The sequence below is a fragment of the Kogia breviceps genome, chromosome 2 (genome assembly GCF_026419965.1).
Source record: "Kogia breviceps isolate mKogBre1 chromosome 2, mKogBre1 haplotype 1, whole genome shotgun sequence".
Taxonomy (NCBI): domain Eukaryota; kingdom Metazoa; phylum Chordata; class Mammalia; order Artiodactyla; family Physeteridae; genus Kogia; species Kogia breviceps.
The window spans coordinates 87,183,433-87,201,342 of record NC_081311.1 but is presented as its reverse complement, the minus strand read 5'-3'; the positions used below and the strand labels follow the sequence as shown (position 1 = coordinate 87,201,342).

The window sequence follows — 17,910 nt, the reverse complement described above, 5'->3', positions numbered from 1 at the left end:
AGAGACCCATGTTATTGTTTTCTTTTAAGCAACTGAGTTTTGTGATTCCAAGATGAATTGGTAATTTTAGCTGTAATGTGGAATTGAGGGCATGGTGTTTGGGGAAGGGAAAGATAAAAAATCATGGTATGTTAGAACTAGCAACAACCATGTTTTCTGGATGAGGGAAATGGGAGAGAAGGAGGCAGGTAGAGGTGACAAAGACATCATTTGGGAGACAGGCATCAGTGGATGTGAACGAGGATGAAGGCACAGCAATGGGAGTGCAGATGCAGTCTGGAAAGGAGCCTGGTTGCCTTACTCGGCATGGTCGCTTGTAGGCAATCAGGTTCATGAGTTGAGTTCCTGGCAGCTGATACTGATAGAGGCAGAGTGCATTTATCACAGAGCATCTTTGCCCCTCAGGGCAGAAAGAGCAGGAGGTATTGTCCTGTGGGTCTAGGGCTAGCAGGACTGACTGATTAATCAGTCTTATTTATACTGCAATTTGTGTGCGTTTTGAGGATGACCAGGGAAGATGTTCCCAGCATGTGGGCAGAAAACAAGCCCACATCCTTGGTGGCCTCTTGCAGTACGCCCGGCGAGGCTGCACCTGAGTCCCGGCTGAGGGAGAGCAGAGCGGAGGTGGGGGGCTTCCAGTGTCAGAGTTGCCAGCCTTGTTTCTGGTTCCACGGGGTGTACTCTAGGTTAAGGAATAGAATTGGCTTCAGCGCCTTTGGCATACTCCAGGAGCAAGACCCTCTACCGTCTGAGTGAGGCTTGGGAGAAAGGGAGTGCTGTGCAGGGTGCTGGGAGAGCCCGCTCAGCCCACCCACACCGGCCCCCCTGGACAGACTGCGGCCAGGGTGCTAACCTGCCACCTGCATGGTCGGATCTCATCGACTCCAGTGGGTGGGTCAGGAATTATTTGAATACTCAGACTTTAAAAGCTAGCGTTGAGGGCTTCCCTGGTGGCGCAGTGGTTGAGTCCGCCTGCCGATGCAGGGGACACGGGTTTGAGCCCTGGTCTGGGAGGATCCCACGTGCCGCGGAGCAACTGGGCCCGTGAGCCACAACTAATGAGCCTGCGCGTCTGGAGCCTGTGCTCCGCGACAGGAGAGGCCGCGACAGTGAGAGGCCCGCGCACCGCGATGAAGAGTGTCCCCGGCTTGCCACAACTGGAGAAAGCCCTCGCACAGAAACGAAGACTCAACACAGTCATAAATAAATAAAATTTAAAATAAAATAAAATAAAATAAAAGCTAGCGTTGAAACTTCCGGTGCTTAGATATCTAGTCATGGAAAGGCTTTGCTGGAAATAAGTATGCAAAGTATAAAATATACATTGTAGATAAGGTATGGACGCAGACCTAGGGTTGTGGCCTGAGCCACTGGAGCCGCTTTGTCCTGGAGGAGCCAGCAGAGCTACACCCAGATTCCCGGCTCAGGGAAACTGAGATAGGGAGTGTTACAGTTTACGTTTCTAAGTTTGGATGATTTGCTTTACACAGTAGAGGTAAAATACACAATGTGTTACCTGATAGGACATGGCCTGTTTGGAGCCCTCTCAGAGTGGATCTTTTAGATCAGGAGCCCTGCCACAGGGCTTGATCTCTCTTCCACTGGGGCCTGCGTGGCTTTCCTCCATGACACTCATTTGACTCCAATTCAGGGTCAGCCAGGTCTCTTCTAAGGCTGAGTTAGGTTATTCTGGGACCAGAAAGCTCCTGAGGAATCACTGAGTTATCCACTTTTTGGAGAATTCAGTCCCCCTTAGCATTGAAGAAAGTGATGCAAAAGGCATCTTGGCAATTATTGACTTATGAGTTTATCATCATTATTTGGTCCTCAGAAGCCTCATCAATTTGGGGTACCTGGGGAAAAAAATCCAGTTTCTGGACCTGAACAGCTGGTGGTAATACCTCACAAAGCCTTGTCCAGGAGCTTAGCTAGCCTCTCCTTAAGGACATTCTGTGCCATCTCCATTTAATATCACCATAAGTCACTGAGAAAAAGATGGACTAGGAGTGGATCCGTCCCCTAGAGAGTCAATACTCAAGAAATATTTATTGAATGAATAAATAATTTCCTTTTACAGTGTTGATATGATTATATATGTTTATATATTTACACCTGTAGTGTGTGCCTCGCTTTTTTATTTAACATTATTCTTGAAGTGTCTCCAGGCCATCTGCAGTCTTTGTAGACATCACTATGAGGGCAGCACCAAGCTCCATATGACGGTGGCCACTTATGGCTGAGCACTCCACTGGCTAGTCCACACTTGGTCTGCCCAGCATGGCTAGTGGCGTATATTTGCTTCACAGGACATCTTTACTGTGCCTATGTTTAGGGGGTATTTTCTCTATTAATAATAATGCTGAGGTATAGATACATGTTCACTTGCATGAATATGTATTTGCTTAGGATTGATCCCCAGAAGTGGACTCCTTGGGTTAAAAGGCAGCAAGAAAGACCACAGCAGCCATGACATGCAAGGGCTGGCCTGGCGTCACAGCAGGGCCCTGATGTCCTCCTGTGGAACACAGGGTGAGTAGAAACAGCATGTGCTCTGTGTGAGGAGTGCTGTTCTCTGCCAGCGATGTGTGGTGTGTCAGGGTCAGCAGGAGGCTGTGTGGAAATGGTGGCTGGTAGGGGAGGAGGAGGCAAGATCCATGGTAACCTTCAGCTTTCCACCATATTATTTTCTTTATAGGCTTAGAAAATGCTACATCACCAATTAAATTACCTAAAGGATTTTAAAATTAAACTTGACAAACTGATACTAATATTCATCTGGGAGTGAAAATGAACTAGGAGAATTTGAGGAATTTTGAAAACTATATCAATTAAACTGGCAGAGATAGATGGAGCAATGGAACAAAAATCTTAGATCTAGAAAAAGCCTATGTACATCTGGGAATATGGTAAATGTTGAAGGAGGTGTCTTATATGGGTGGAAAAAAAGGAATAGATTAATGTTTAGAGAACTGATTACAAATTTGGGGAAATAAATTGGCAGCTCTCTTTCCCACCATTAACAAATATAAATTTCACAAATATTAAAAAATTAAACATTAAAAAAATTATAAAGGTAAAAAATGGCTATCTGTATACTTACCATCTACCTTACGACTCTCTTTGTAAGTTACACATGTGACCGGAAACAAATGAATAAGAATGGGTGATTTTTTTTTTTTTTTTTTTTTTTTTTTTTTTTTTGCGGTATGCGGGCCTCTCACTGTTGTGGCCTCTCCCGTTGCGGAGAACAGGCTCCGGACGCGCAGGCCTAGCGGCCATGGCTCACGGGCTTAGTTGCTCCGCGGCATGTGGGATCTTCCCGGACCAGGGCACGAACCCGTGTCTCCTGCATCGGCAGGCGGATTCTCAACCACTGCGCCACCAGGGAATCCCGGGTGCATTTTTTAAATGTGAAAAAATATGTAAACTGAAATTGGCTTACAATTCTACTCTCAAATTGGAGAAGTCTTGTCTCAAATGGGGTCCCTGCATGAATTCTCAGTTGTTTTCAAGAGTACTTGCCTTGAAAATGGTCCCCTTCGTTGCTCATTTTGGGAAATATTGATGCATACCACAGATGCTACAGGAACCCAAGGGAGAAACAAGAGCTGACTGGCAGAGCTGGACACTCCTCTACTGCCCCCTATTGTTGTTATTGCAAACATCATCCCCACTTCACACCAGACGGGATCATGGAGAAACTAAGCTATTCTTCATTTTGTGCAAATCCATTCTATGCACATCAAGATTTATAAGCCATCATACAGGAGGTAATGACTCTTTTTACCAAACTATCCAATAACATTTTGGGTTGCATATCTAGGTACAGAGAGTGCTGGTTAGGCTGATCCCATTGCAAGGCACAGAAATGAGCTCTAGTTCTGACAGTTTATGCTGAGAGGCCGGAAGCAGCAAAGACCCTTCTTGGTGGCTGCAAAACCAGACTTCACACAGGCCTGGGGCACTGACCATGGCCATTCAGATGTAACCACAAACCCTGGAGGCCCCATGATTTTGCCACACTTCAAAAACAGGCACCCTTGGGCTTCCCTGGTGGCGCAGTGGTTGAGAGTCTGCTGCTGATGCAGGGGACGCGGGTTCGTGCCCCGGTCTGGGAAGATCCCACATGCCGCGGAGCGGCTGGGCCCATGAGCCATGGCCACTGAGCCTGCGTGTCTGGAGCCTGTGCTCTGCAGCGGGAGAGCCCACAACAGTGAGAGGCCCGCATACTGCAAAAAAACCCAAAAAACCAAAAAACCCACCGGGCACTCTCATTCTTCTCTTCTGTTTCTCCCATTATTTCTTTGCTTTCTATTCTTCCTTCTTGTACTGCATACAGAATTCCCTGATAAATGATTTACTTGGTCCATGTAACTGCAATCCAACATGGTGTTGTTGGATTTGTCAGAGTTCTCAAAGCAGACCCCAGGGAAGGCTGCACTTCTAGAGCGTCACTTATCCAATACAGTAGCCAGTAACCATGTGTGGCTATTTAAAAGTATATTTATTAAACGTAAAAAAAACCAACAAACCTAGTCCCTCAGTTGCACTACCCACATTTCAGGTGCTCAGTAAACATCTGTGGTTTGTGGTAGCCTGTTGAATGCAGGTCCAGAACATTCCATCATGGTCAGAAGTGATACTGGACAGCACTGCTCTGGAGGCTGGCCTTTGGCAGGCACGGATCTGGGTGGAGTCAGTCAGAGGTGTAGCAAAGGGTCTCAGGACAGGGGGCACAGCAACGTTTGCACGTGGGCTTGCATCTAACCTCTGTAGACAGTGGCCAGAGCTTGGAGGCTAGCATGCACATAAAGCTGGGTCTGGCACACAAGTCCTGTTTCCCTGCAGCAGAGAACAAGGCTAAAGAAACCCTGGACCCAGCGCCGGCCAGCATTCCCAGACTGCATTCTCAACGCCCTCTGGCAGTCAGCCGCATTCTTTGTGTTGCAATTTTTCTCATCCATAAATGACAAGATTTTTTAATTTCTCAGCCAGCTTCTAGCACAGTGTGGGATCCAGTGACTTATTCAGTGACAGCGGCAGAATGCTAGTTTTCTGATAACTAGGCTAATACTTTGGTCACTAGAGGCCTCACTAAGGGAAAAAGAATGTGCTCACTGGCAAGTTCCAATGAGAAAGAAAATACTGTGGTCCCTTCACCAATAATTTTCCAAGTGACTCCTTCTAAATACATTAAAATATATATATGTTATTGATTGTTCTTAAGAGGCTTCTTTTTTTCTTTAATGTTTTATATTTCAAAAGTATTATGTTCTTTTTATAGAAAATTCAAATAATATGAAGCATGTAAAGTGAAGTCTCATACACGCCTCCCTCTCCCCATGCTAATACAAATGGGCTCAACTGTGCTCACATTACATGCACCAGCGGTGACTCCGGGGTTTGACACTGGCAAATGTCTGTACTACACTTGCAGACCCCTCCTCCTGTCAGTGGCAGTGCTTTTGAAGTACATGTGCCCTGATTTATTCAACCAGGTCTCCTATGGGTGGAGATTTAAAATCCTTCCAGTTTTCACTATTAAAACTTATATTGACACAAATACAGTTGCTAATTTACCTTTGTGTACTTTTGTGAGTCTGCAAGATCTCGTCTTAGAAGTAGAATTGCTGGGTCAGAAGGCATACACATTTTAAGTTTCGGCAGCGACTGTCAAATTATCCTCCCCTAAAATCTTGTCAACTGACATGTCTGCAGAAATTTAATGAAAGTGTCTGTTTCCCCAACCTTACCTTCCTCAAACTTTTCAGACCTTGCTAGGTATCTTTTTTTTGCTTGCATTTGCAAATTTTTTTTTTTTCTTTTGCGGTACGCGGGCCTCTCACTGTTGTGGCCTCTCCCGTTGCGGAGCACAGGCTCTGGATGCGCAGGCTCAGTGGCCATGGCTCACGGGCCCAACGTCTCCGCGGCATGTGGGATCTTCCTGGACCAGGGCACGAACCCGTGTCCCCTGCATAGGCAGGCGGACTCTCAAACACTGCGCCACCAGGAAAGCCCTGAATTTGCAAATTTTCAATGATCAATGAGGTTGAGAATTTATCATATGCCTATAGCCAAATGTATTTCTTCTTCTCTGAGATAACATTCATATCCTTTGTCGTTTTTCCACTGAGTGTTTTTTTATCCCTTTCTTTGAAAACGTTTTTTGCATATAAGAACAAAGGTGATCATCATTTTTATGGGCTAAGAAGCCTCAAGGTTAGTGGGTGTGGACAATTAAGAATTGATGAAACTTTATATGCTCTGACCCATTTTTGCCACTTACCTGAATTTATTCCCCCAAACCCCTAAAAGTTCAGTAGAAGGCAAGAGCTATGTGTCCGATAATATTTAGTTTAAAAAAATGGAAACAACTAACCCTTAAAAATGAAAACTATCTGCAACATGGAGAATGCTTCTGATATAATATTGAATGAAAAAAAGCCATATGCAAACTATCTGCATGAAAACAACAACCATGGAAAAATATGCATGCAAATAGCCTCATTTAAGTGGCCTCTTCCTGGAAGGGAATATGGAAAACTGAAAATAGTGGTGTGTAAGAGAGGTAAAATTGCAGGAGACTCTTCTAATGAAAAACCCTAAACTAAACAAATCAAGAGATAAAGTGTAGTGAGCTGGAGAGGGTGGAAGCAGGGGCCTCGGAATGAAGGAGCTCGCTATGTGCTATCTGATGGACTGGCCTGTGCGAGACTTGCAAAAGACCACGCCCTGCCACACATACACACATCCTGCATTTCCCAGCATCAGTCACTGGCCTATAACTCGTCGTGTTTGTCATGGCTATCTATTCTATTTTTCTTAACATTTTTCTCTGATTTGACTTTGAATCTAATCATTCTTTCTATAATAGTAATATTTTGCTAGTTATATTTTCTTATATTTGAATTTTATTTTATTTTTTATACAGCAGGTTCTTATTAGTTATCAATTTTATACATATTAGTGTATATGTGTCAATCCCAATCTCCCAATTCATCACACCACCTCCACCGCCCCCCGCCACTTCCCCCCTTGGTGTCCATATGTTTGTTCTCTACATCTGTGTCTCTATTTCTGCCCTGCAAACCGGTTCATCTGTACCATTTTTCTAGGTTCCACATATATGCATTAATGTACGATATTTGTTTTTCTCTTTCTGACTTACTTCACGCTGTATGACAGTCTCTAGGTCCATCCACGTCTTTACAAATGACCCAATTTCGTTCCTTTTTATGGCTGAGTAATATTCCATTGTATATATGTGCCACATCTTCTTTATCCTGTAGGACCTTAACTATACTTACACCCCTACCCCCCTGGGCAGAAACCGTTCCGAGCAAACAACAAAGGCCTGGAAAACAGGACATGTCTGAGACATGCCCTAACCGCAAGCAAACAAGTATGGCGGGGGATAAGAATGATTAAGCCAAAGAGTTTAAAGGTCGCCCCAGCCAACCATAACTCATGTGACTCAACCCCCCACCACAAAAACACGAAAATGTAAAGTAGGCATCCGACAGCCAACCAATCAAGGAACTAGAGCCAAGTCCCCACTCCGGTCCGGAACAAACAAACCAATGAGAAAAAAACCCTTGATATATCCACACTTTGCATAATGAAAAATGAAAGCTATAAAATGTATGTGATTCCGCTTGGGGGGGGGGGTTCCTCTTCGGCCTCCTGCGTGAGGACCAAGGAACCCTGGTGCACCGGCTCCTAATAAACCTCTTGCGTGTTGCAGCGACTCTTGACTCTTGGCGGTTCTTGGGCGAGCTGGGATCCCTCAGAGACCGTTCAGGTCTAACATAACTGGGGGATCGTCCGGGATCCCCACTCGCCCCGGGTCGCAGGAACCTCGGGAGTCGGAGGTATTAGGTAGGCCTAATTGTCTGTCTGTTCGTCTTCTGTCCTCTGTAAGCCGCGTAGGCCTAATTGTCTGTCTGTTCGTCTTCTGTCCTCTGTAAGCCGCCATCAGAAAGAAGCCGTGCGAACCGGCTCGCTGTGAAATCTGTATTGGACTCCTGGCTAGGCAGACGTGCCAATAGCTGGTGTCCACGGACCCTGGGGGACGCCCTGGTGGTCCATCTGGAAGGAGAGACAAATTTTGTCTCCCCTTCACCCGGTCCTGGCAGGATATACAAACTGCCATCTGAATCTGAGTTGGTTGCAGTTTTAAAACGAGCTCGCGGCAGCAATATTAATGTGTGTCTTCTGAAATTTTATTGTTCTCCTGTGCTCTATCTTTCTCCTGACGGACGATAATGGGACAAACTATGACGACGCCTCTCTCTCTCACCCTAAGTCACTGGACCGAAGTTAGGGCTAGGGCCCACAACCTTTCGGTAGAAGTAAGGAAAGGGAGATGGCAAACGCTGTGTACCTCTGAGTGGCCTACATTTCAGACAGGGTGGCCACTCGAGGGATCCTTTATGTTAGATCAGATCAGGCTAGTCAAGTCTAGGGTCTTTAACACAGGACCCCACGGACACCCAGACCAGATACCATATATCCTGGTCTGGGAAGATCTGGTTCTCTCCCCGCCTCCGTGGGTCCGGCCCTTTGTTCCCTCAACAGGCATGTCTGCATGCGCACCAGCACGGTCGGAAGTACTGGTCCTGAAGAAAGCCCTGGACGCCGAGAAGTCATCTGCAGCCCCGGACCCACCAAAGGCGATATATCCAGACTTGCAGTCCGATCTGCTTCTCCTCGATCCCCCACCACCACCTTACCCTCCAGCCCTAGACCCCATACCGCCTCCCGATTCCCCAGCTCCACAACCCTCCGCACCAATAGGGCCACCTGTTGTGGCGGGGGGGGGGGTCCCTCGGCGGGCACCAGAAGCCGGAGGGCTATTTTCCCGGATTCTACCGCTCTACCCCTTAGAGAATATGGCCCCCCCAATAACCACGGGAATAGGCCCCTCCAATACTGGCCCTTTTCCTCTGCAGATCTTTATAACTGGAAGATGCATAACCCTACTTTCTCTGAAAATCCACAGGCTCTCACTGCTTTAATAGAGTCTCTTGTCTTCTCCCACCAACCCACCTGGGACGATTGTCAACAGCTCCTCCAGACTCTCCTCACAACTGAGGAAAGGCAACGGGTTCTCTTGGAGGCTAGAAAGAATGTGTTAGGCGCCAATGGGCAACCTACCCAGCTGCCTAACGAGATTGATGCCGGTTTTCCACTCGTCAGGCCGAATTGGGACTTCAATACCCCAGAAGGTAAGGAGCACCTGAAGATGTATCGCCAGGCTCTGGTGGCGGGTCTCCATGGAGCGGTCAGGCGCCCCACGAATTTGGCCAAGGTAAGAGAGGTAACTCAGGGGCCCCAGGAGTCACCAACCGTGTTCCTAGAACGCTTAATGGAGGCTTTTAGACGGTTCACTCCTTATGATCCAACTTCTGAGGAACATAAGGCCACCATAGCAATGGCCTTTATTGACCAGGCGGCCCCCGACATTAGAAAGAAGTTACAAAGGCTGGATGGCCTACAAGGTTTCTCACTTCAGGACTTAGTAAAAGAGGCAGATAAAGTATATAATAAGAGGGAAACAGAAGAGGAAAGGGAAGAAAGGAAGCAGAAGGAGCAAGAGGCCCGTGAATTAAGGCGGGACAAGCGGCAAGAGAGGAATTTGAGTAAGATACTGGCCACTGTAGTCAGAGGAGGAAATATTAGAGACAGGAATAGACAGGAAGGGCGGACAGGAAGGCGACCATTAGACAAGGATCAATGTGCTTACTGTAAAGAAAAAGGTCACTGGGTAAGAGAATGCCCTAAAAAGAAGAATGGGGGAAAACCAACCAGAGACAAAATTTTACCCCTGGAAGAGGAAGATTAGGGAAGTCAGGGCTCGGACCCTCTCCCCGAGCCCAGGGTAACTCTTAAAGTGGAGGGGGAACCCGTCCAGTTCTTGGTAGACACCGGAGCTCAGCACTCAGTCCTCCTCCACCCAAAAGGCCCCCTCTCAACTAAAAGGTCATGGGTCCAGGGGGCTACAGGAAATAAGCAGTACTCATGGACCACACGAAGGACAGTAGACCTTGGGATGGGACAAGTAACCCACTCATTCTTGGTGATACCTGAGTACCCATACCCTCTGCTAGGCAGGGACTTACTCTCTAAGGTGGGGGCCCAAATCCACTTTCAACCAGAAGGGCCCACTATAACTGACAACCAAGGGAGATTACTCCAAATTTTGACTATGAAGCTGGAAGATGAACATAGGTTATATGAAGTGCCCTCGCCTCCACAAGTTGATATGCAGGATTGGGTGACCAGGTTTCCACAGGCTTGGGCAGAAACTGCCCGTATGGGAATGGCAAAATATCGCCCCCCCGTGATGGTAGAACTCAAAGCAACCGCCACCCCGGTGACAGTCCGCCAGTACCCTATGAGCAAAGAAGCTCGGGATGGCATTCGTCCTCACATACAAAGGTTGCTGGAATTAGGGATCCTGGTAAGGTGCCAATCTGCATGGAATACCCCTCTTTTACCAGTTAAAAAGCCAGGAACTAATGATTACCGGCCGGTATAAGACCTACGTGAGGTGAATAAGCAAGTAGTGGACCTCCACCCCTCGGTGCCCAACCCCTACAATCACTTGAGTACACTTCCACCTCAGCACACTTGGTACACTGTTTTGGATCTTAAAGATGCTTTCTTCTGCCTGAGACTCTCCTCTCTCAGCCAGCCTTACTTTGCATTCGAATGGAAGGATCCAGCTTCGGGGATGTCAGGCCAGCTGACCTGGACTCGCCTACCCCAAGGATTCAAGAACTCCCCCACCATTTTCGACGAGGCCCTACACCAGGATTTGGCATCCTATAGAGAGTCCAACCCACAGGTAACTCTCCTTCAATATGTTGATGATCTTCTTTTAGCGGCAGAGACCCAAGAAGACTGCATCAGGGGGACTGAAAGGCTATTAACGGAACTTGAGACACTGGGATATTGGGCTTCAGCGAAGAAAGCACAAATATGTCAACGACAGGTCAGTTACCTGGGGTACTTGCTAAAAGAAGGACAGAGATGGCTCTCGGAAAGCAGGAAAAACACCGTTGCCCACATGCCGGCCCCCAAGAGTCCTAAACAGGTTAGGGCATTTTTGGGGACGGCCGGATTCTGTAGGCTATGGATTCCAGGGTTTGCTGAATTAGCAGCCCCTTTGTATCCCCTGACCAAGAACGGCATCCCTTTCGCTTGGGGGTGATAAAGAACAACGGGCTTTTGACCAAATTAAACGAGCCCTACTATCAGCCCCGGCTTTGGGGCTACCAGATGTAACTAAGCCTTTCCATCTGTACGTGGCCGAGAATAAAGGTATCGCAAAGGGAGTACTAACTCAGAAACTGGGCCCCTGGAATCGCCCGGTTGCGTACCTATCAAAGAAATTGGATCCTGTGGCAACAGGATGGCCCGCCTGCTTAAAAATAATCGCCGCCGTGGCCGCTTTGGTCAAAGATGCTGACAAATTGACTTTGGGACAGAACTTAACGATAACAGCCCGCCATGCATTAGAAAGTGTGATTCGTCAGCCACCCGACAGGTGGCTAACAAATGCCAGAATGACTCATTACCAAACCCTGCTGTTAAATTCAGACCGTATTAAGTTTACATCAGCCACAGGACTTAACCCGGCCACCTTCCTGCCTGACCCCGACCTAGAAGGCACCACCATCATCCATGATTGTCAGGAAGTATTGGCTGCAGCACACGGTAGCAGGCCAGACTTGATGGATCAGCCTCTCCCCGATGCCAACTTTACCTGGTTTACCGATGGAAGCAGTTTCCTAGAAGAAGTTTTCATAGATACCTTCTCAGGATGGATAGAAGCTTTCCCCACGAAAAAGGAGACAGCTACTGTGGTGACCAAGAAGATCTTAGAAGAAATTTTCCCCCGGTTCGGGGCACCAAAGGTAATAGGGTCCGATAATGGTCCCGCCTTCGTCGCCCAGGTAAGTCAGGGTGTGGCCAAATACCTGGGGACTGATTGGAAATTACATTGTGCCTATAGACCCCAGAGTTCAGGACAGGTAGAAAGAATGAATAGAACTCTAAAAGAGACCCTAACTAAATTGTCCATAGAGACTGGCGGTACAGATTGGACGGTGCTCCTTCCTTTAGCCCTGTTCCAGGCTAGAAATACCCCCTCCCGCTATCATCTCACTCCATTTGAAATACTATACGGGGCCCCACCTCCCCTTCTCACGCTAGGGGAAAGAATAAGTCCTGACTGCCAGAATAACACTGACTTATATGCTAGGCTGTTGGGACTCCAGTTGGTCCAAAAGGAGGTGTGGTCCCAGCTGGCAGAGGCTTACCGACCGGGAACACCAGCAGAGGCTCATCCCTTCCAAGTCGGAGATTCCGTGTACGTCCGTCGACACCGAACCCAGACACTAGAGCCTCGGTGGAAAGGACCATACATCGTCCTGCTCACCACCCCCACGGCTATAAAGGTAGACGGCATCGCTGCTTGGATTCACGCCTCACACGTAAAAGCTGCGCCAGCGTCTGCATCATCATCGGAATGGCGGGCCCCAAAGACCAGCAACCCGCTCAAGCTCAAGCTCCTGCGCTCATCAGACTCATAACTCTGACTTTGTTACCCCTACTGGCTGTGAGTAACTTTAGTCCTCACCTGCCCCAGCGTTTAACCTGGCAGGTAATTTCCCAAACTGGAGATGTAATATGGTCTGTTAGCCATACCACTGCCCCTTGGACCTGGTGGCCAGACCTCTTCCCCGATGTTTGTAAGTTGGCCCTGGGAGCCCCACCTAACTGGGATGTAGGGGGATATCACGATCAACAAACTGCCCCGAATCAGCGGCCGGGGACAGCGCCCGGGGACTGGGGATTAGTCCCTGGGGGAGGAGGTTGTTCGACCAAGAATCGGAGAAGCATGCTCAGGGCCCTCTCCTTTTATGTATGCCCTGGGTTCCATCGTCACCGGTCTTTGAATTATCAGTGCGGGGGAAGAGAACATTTCTATTGCAAGAGCTGGGGATGTGAAACCACTGGGGACACCTACTGGAAACCCACCTCTAGCTGGGATTTTATCAAGGTAATGGCCAACTACACTCATCAGAAAACTAGGAGCCAAGGAAATCCCCATCACGACAATGTGCCCGAATGTTCAACGTGGTGCCATCCCCTTAAAATTTCTTTTAGTGAACCTGGGAAGAAAAACAAAAATTGGATAGATGGCCATTCATGGGGTATAAGGTTTTACAAAGCAGAATATGATGATGGGCTCCTAATGACCATCAAATTAAAGATCGAGACCCCTACTCCCGTCCCTATGGGCCCCAATCCTGAGATTGGGCACTCTCTGCTACCCTTGGCCCCACCCACAATACTACCAGGGATAAGAAACCAGACTTCTGGACTAAGAGAAATAACAATCAAACCCAGAGCCCCCCGAGACCGAATGCTCTCATTGGTCCAGGCGGCTTTTGGGGTCCTAAATGCCACAAATCCAGAGGCTACCAAATCATGTTGGCTTTGCTATGCTGCTCCTCCCCCTTATTATGATGCTATAGGATATAGTTCTAATTTTAGTAATGTCAACTCTCCAGATCAATGTCGATGGAAACAAGAAGGAAATAGTAAATTGACCCTGTCTTCAGTATCAGGAAACGGTACATGTGTAGGAACGCCCCCCCCACCCCCCGTCCCATCGACATCTCTGTACCAATTCAAGCCTCCCACAGGGCTCAGGATATCTCCTCCCTCCTCAGGATGGATGGTGGGCATGTAGCACAGGACTGACCCCTTGCATTTCTCTAGAGGTCCTCAATGCTTCGGCCGACTTTTGTGTGTTAGTCCAGCTGGTCCCCAGACTCATCTATCATTCAGATTCATCCTTTCTAGACAAATATGAAGGCAAAAGGAGACTTAAGAGAGAGCCCGTAACCCTCACCCTGGCTGTACTCCTAGGATTAGGAACGGCAGCCGGGGTAGGAACAGGTGCAACAGCCCTCATCCAACAACCTCACTACTATGCTAACTTAAGACAGGCTGTAGATATCGACCTCCGGGCGTTAGAAAGTTCCATAACTCAGTTAAAAGAATCACTCACCTCGCTCTCAGAGGTAGTAATGCAGAACAGGAGGGGACTAGACCTGCTGTTCCTTAAGGAAGGTGGACTATGTGCCGCACTAAAAGAAGAGTGCTGTTTTTATATTGATCATTCTGGGGCTATCACCGAAACTATGGACAGGCTTAGGGAGCACCTGGACAAAAGGCAACAAGAAAGGGAAAATCAAAAAGGATGGTTCCAATCATGGTTTGACAAATCACCCTGGCTTACTACTTTAATTTCCACCTTGTTAGGACCCCTCATTATTTTGTTGCTGCTCTTAACTTTTGGACCATGCATTTTAAATCGCTTGATAGCCTTTATCAGGCAACGTGTCAGCACAGTACAAGTGTTAATGCTAAGACAACAATATCAAAGCTTGCAGAGAGAAGCTAAAATTTCATGATTGAAATTAATTGCAAAAAGAAAAGGGGGGAATGTAGGACCTTAACTATACTTACACCCCTACCCCCCTGGGCAGAAACCGTTCCGAGCAAACAACAAAGGCCTGGAAAACAGGACATGTCTGAGACATGCCCTAACCGCGAGCAAACAAGTATGGCGGGGGATAAGAATGATTAAGCCAAAGAGTTTAAAGGTCGCCCCAGCCAACCATAACTCATGTGACTCAACCCCCCACCACAAAAACACGAAAATGTAAAGTAGGCATCCGACAGCCAACCAATCAAGGAACTAGAGCCAAGTCCCCACTCCGGTCCGGAACAAACAAACCAATGAGAAAAAAACCCTTGATATATCCACACTTTGCATAATGAAAAATGAAAGCTATAAAATGTATGTGATTCCGCTTGGGGGGGGGGGTTCCTCTTCGGCCTCCTGCGTGAGGACCAAGGAACCCCGGTGCACCGGCTCCTAATAAACCTCTTGCGTGTTGCAGCGACTCTTGACTCTTGGCGGTTCTTGGGCGAGCTGGGATCCCTCGGAGACCGTTCAGGTCTAACAATCCATTCATCTGTCGATGGACACTTAGGTTGCTTCCAGGTCCTGGCTATTGTAAATATTGCCACAATGAACATTGGGGTGCATGTGTCTTTTTGAATTATGGTTTTCTCTGGGTGTGTGCCCAGTAGTGGGATTGCTGGGCTAATTATAGTTTCTTAATGCATATAAAAATTAATACTGGGACTTCCCTGGTGGCACAGTGGTTAAGAATCCGCCTACCAATGCAGGGGACACGGGTTCAAGCTTTTGTCCGGGAAGATCCCACATGCCGCGGAGCAACTAAGCCTGCACACCGCAACTGCTGAGCCTACGCTCTAGAGCCCACAAGCCACAACTACTGAGCCCATACACCACAACTACTGAAGCCCGCGTGTCCGGAGCCCGTGCTCCGCAACAAGAGAAGCTGCTGCAATGAGCAGCCTGCGCGCCACAATGAAGAGTAGCCCCTGCTCATCACAACTAGAGAAAGACTGCGAGCAGCAACGAAGACCCAATGCAGCCAAAAATAAATAAATTAATAAAAAATTAATACCAAACTATTAACATAACATACTTTTCATCAAAGTCTCCATAATCAACTCATCACCTCCAGGATCACACACATCACAGGCCAGGGAACACAGGAGACTAGAGGAACTACATTTTTGCTTGGAACATTGGTTCTGTTTAATAAACTAAGTTTAGATAGGACTCTAATCAGCAGAGGTACTTCGGGGACACAACCTCTTTGTGGCTTTGCCTCTGAGCCCTGTGCTGGGTCAGCAAGGCTGCAAATGGCCAGGAGCTGCACTGAGCATGTGCTGGGCCTCCAGCTCTGGCAGGGCTCTCAGCAACAGACCCCAGCCAGGAAACCAAGGGGTTAGAGATGACAGGCTAGCAAGAATTTATTCATAAGAATGAAAAAGATTGTTTCTCTCCTTATAAAGACTCTTACCCCAAATTAAGTGTTAAGATAATTATTCTTTGGAATTAACCTCCTGGATCACAACTCTGGGAGAACTCCTAGAAGCAAATAGCACAGATGCTAGCATCTGTCTCAGCATCCAAATTTGGCTGCAGCTGCCCCAGCATCCAGCGCACATCTGCTTTATACCTAGAAAAAGTAAGAAACTACTACTAAAAGTGGGGATACTAGTCCTGTCTTATATTTCTACATTATCTGGTCCCTCTGTTTTCCTCTATAAAGTTGGTAGATATAGGGAAAGCCAGGGATTTGTTAGCCTGGAGAACACATCATTATAAAAGGGCTCTGCTCTAATCAAATGTCATTCAGTAGATTTTACTTATTACTTTTACCTTTTTCATTTTTTTGTTTGCATTAGCACACACTGTTTCGTTGACAACCTTTTTTTTTTGGTTTTGTTTTGTTTTTCAGTGATGTTAAAAAACATCATAGGATGAGGAAGATGGGGATATGGTAAAGCTAGCTAACATTGTAGAAATAGTGAGGGCAAGCTCCTAACCTTCTATCCACAACAGCTGCAGCAGCTGGTTCCACGACACAGTAGAGGGTGTCTGTGGGGATGACGCACTTCACACACAGGTCGGAGAGTCCCAGCAGGCAAAGCTCTACCTTATTGCTACTGAGATCTGTGGAAGTGGATTTTTACCACTTCCTTTTGTGATTTTGGCCAGTGCTGAAAAACTCTCACTACCAGAAGCTTTTCATATTGGGCTTCGTACCTGGTCTTATTTTCCATCTTAGCTTGAGTTTGAGTGTCCAGTGTTCCTCAAGTTGAGGTAAGAAGTTGGAGGCCTAGACGACATACTGTCAGTCTGTAAGGGAGTGTCCATGAGAGAGCATGACACCTGGATTCTCACACCTGCTCTCTTGCCCAGGTGGGCTGCCCAGGGGAGCAGTTTCATCAGTTACCACCATGCTTATGTGGGTCACAGTGCCTTTGCAGAACCCTGAATATCATGTCTTCCAACAAAGGAGGGCAACATGACTTAGTAAGGGAGGCTCCCAGTGGAAATATACCAGATAGATCACCATGTTGGCTCATGTGGCACCCACAGCTGAATGAGGACTCTCCCAAGCCTTTTCATGTATGCTGCTCCTGACCCGCATGCCTCCACTGTATTCTGCACTTCTTTTCTCTCCTTAGTTGTTTGCGTTTTACAGGAAAAAGAGCACGTGATCATGTAAAAAATGGTACCTGGTAAAACTATACAAATACTTAAAAACACACACACAAAAGTGTGTGCAGTACAAAGAATCTCCCTCCTCGTTCAGACCCCAAACTGAGGCCCTCTCTCTAGCAAGCTTTTCATCTATCCATTCAGAAATATTCAAGTATGTACAAGTAGTGTGTGTAACCCTCTTTTTTAAGCAACTGGAACATTCTATGCTCAGTGTTTTATATGTGAAATGTGACCTTTGCACTAACCTGGCTGAGTCAGGTTTTCTTTGTGCACCCAAGGGACTTGAAGGCGGGATCCCAGACGTGGGTTGTGAATGGTGGCTTGTGAGTGCTCGGAGGGCAGTGATGGCGACAAGGACCCAGCTTTATTCAGGAGCAGCCAGGCCTGGCGTCTGTTTGCCTTTTTGACTGAGACATTAGGTAGATCAGGAGTATGCTGTAGGCCAGTGTTTTCCTCATGTAGGATGTTGCTTTAGTTTCTTGCTGCTGCTGTAACAAATTACCACAAACTTACTGGTTAAAAACAACACAAATTATCTTATAGTTCTGTAGGTCAGGAGTGCGACATTGATCTCACTAGGCTAAATCAAGGTGTTAGCAGGGCTGTATTCCCTTCTGGAGGCTCCAGAGGGCCATTTCCTTGCCTTTTCCAGCTTTGAGGCCCCTTTCTCCATTTCTCCGTCTTCAAAGCCAGCAGCACTGCATCTTTGGATCTCT

The 17,910-nt window shown here is 47.3% G+C and overlaps 1 long non-coding RNA gene across 1 annotated transcript; it reads left to right on the top strand.

The window, feature by feature from the left end:
• The first annotated feature begins 2,421 nt into the window (after positions 1-2,421).
• LOC136793580 (uncharacterized) lies at positions 2,422-14,987 on the top strand. Its single transcript, XR_010839062.1, has 2 exons — positions 2,422-2,529; positions 12,269-14,987. It is a non-coding gene; the product is annotated as an uncharacterized lncRNA (long non-coding RNA).
• The last annotated feature ends 2,923 nt before the right edge of the window (positions 14,988-17,910 follow it).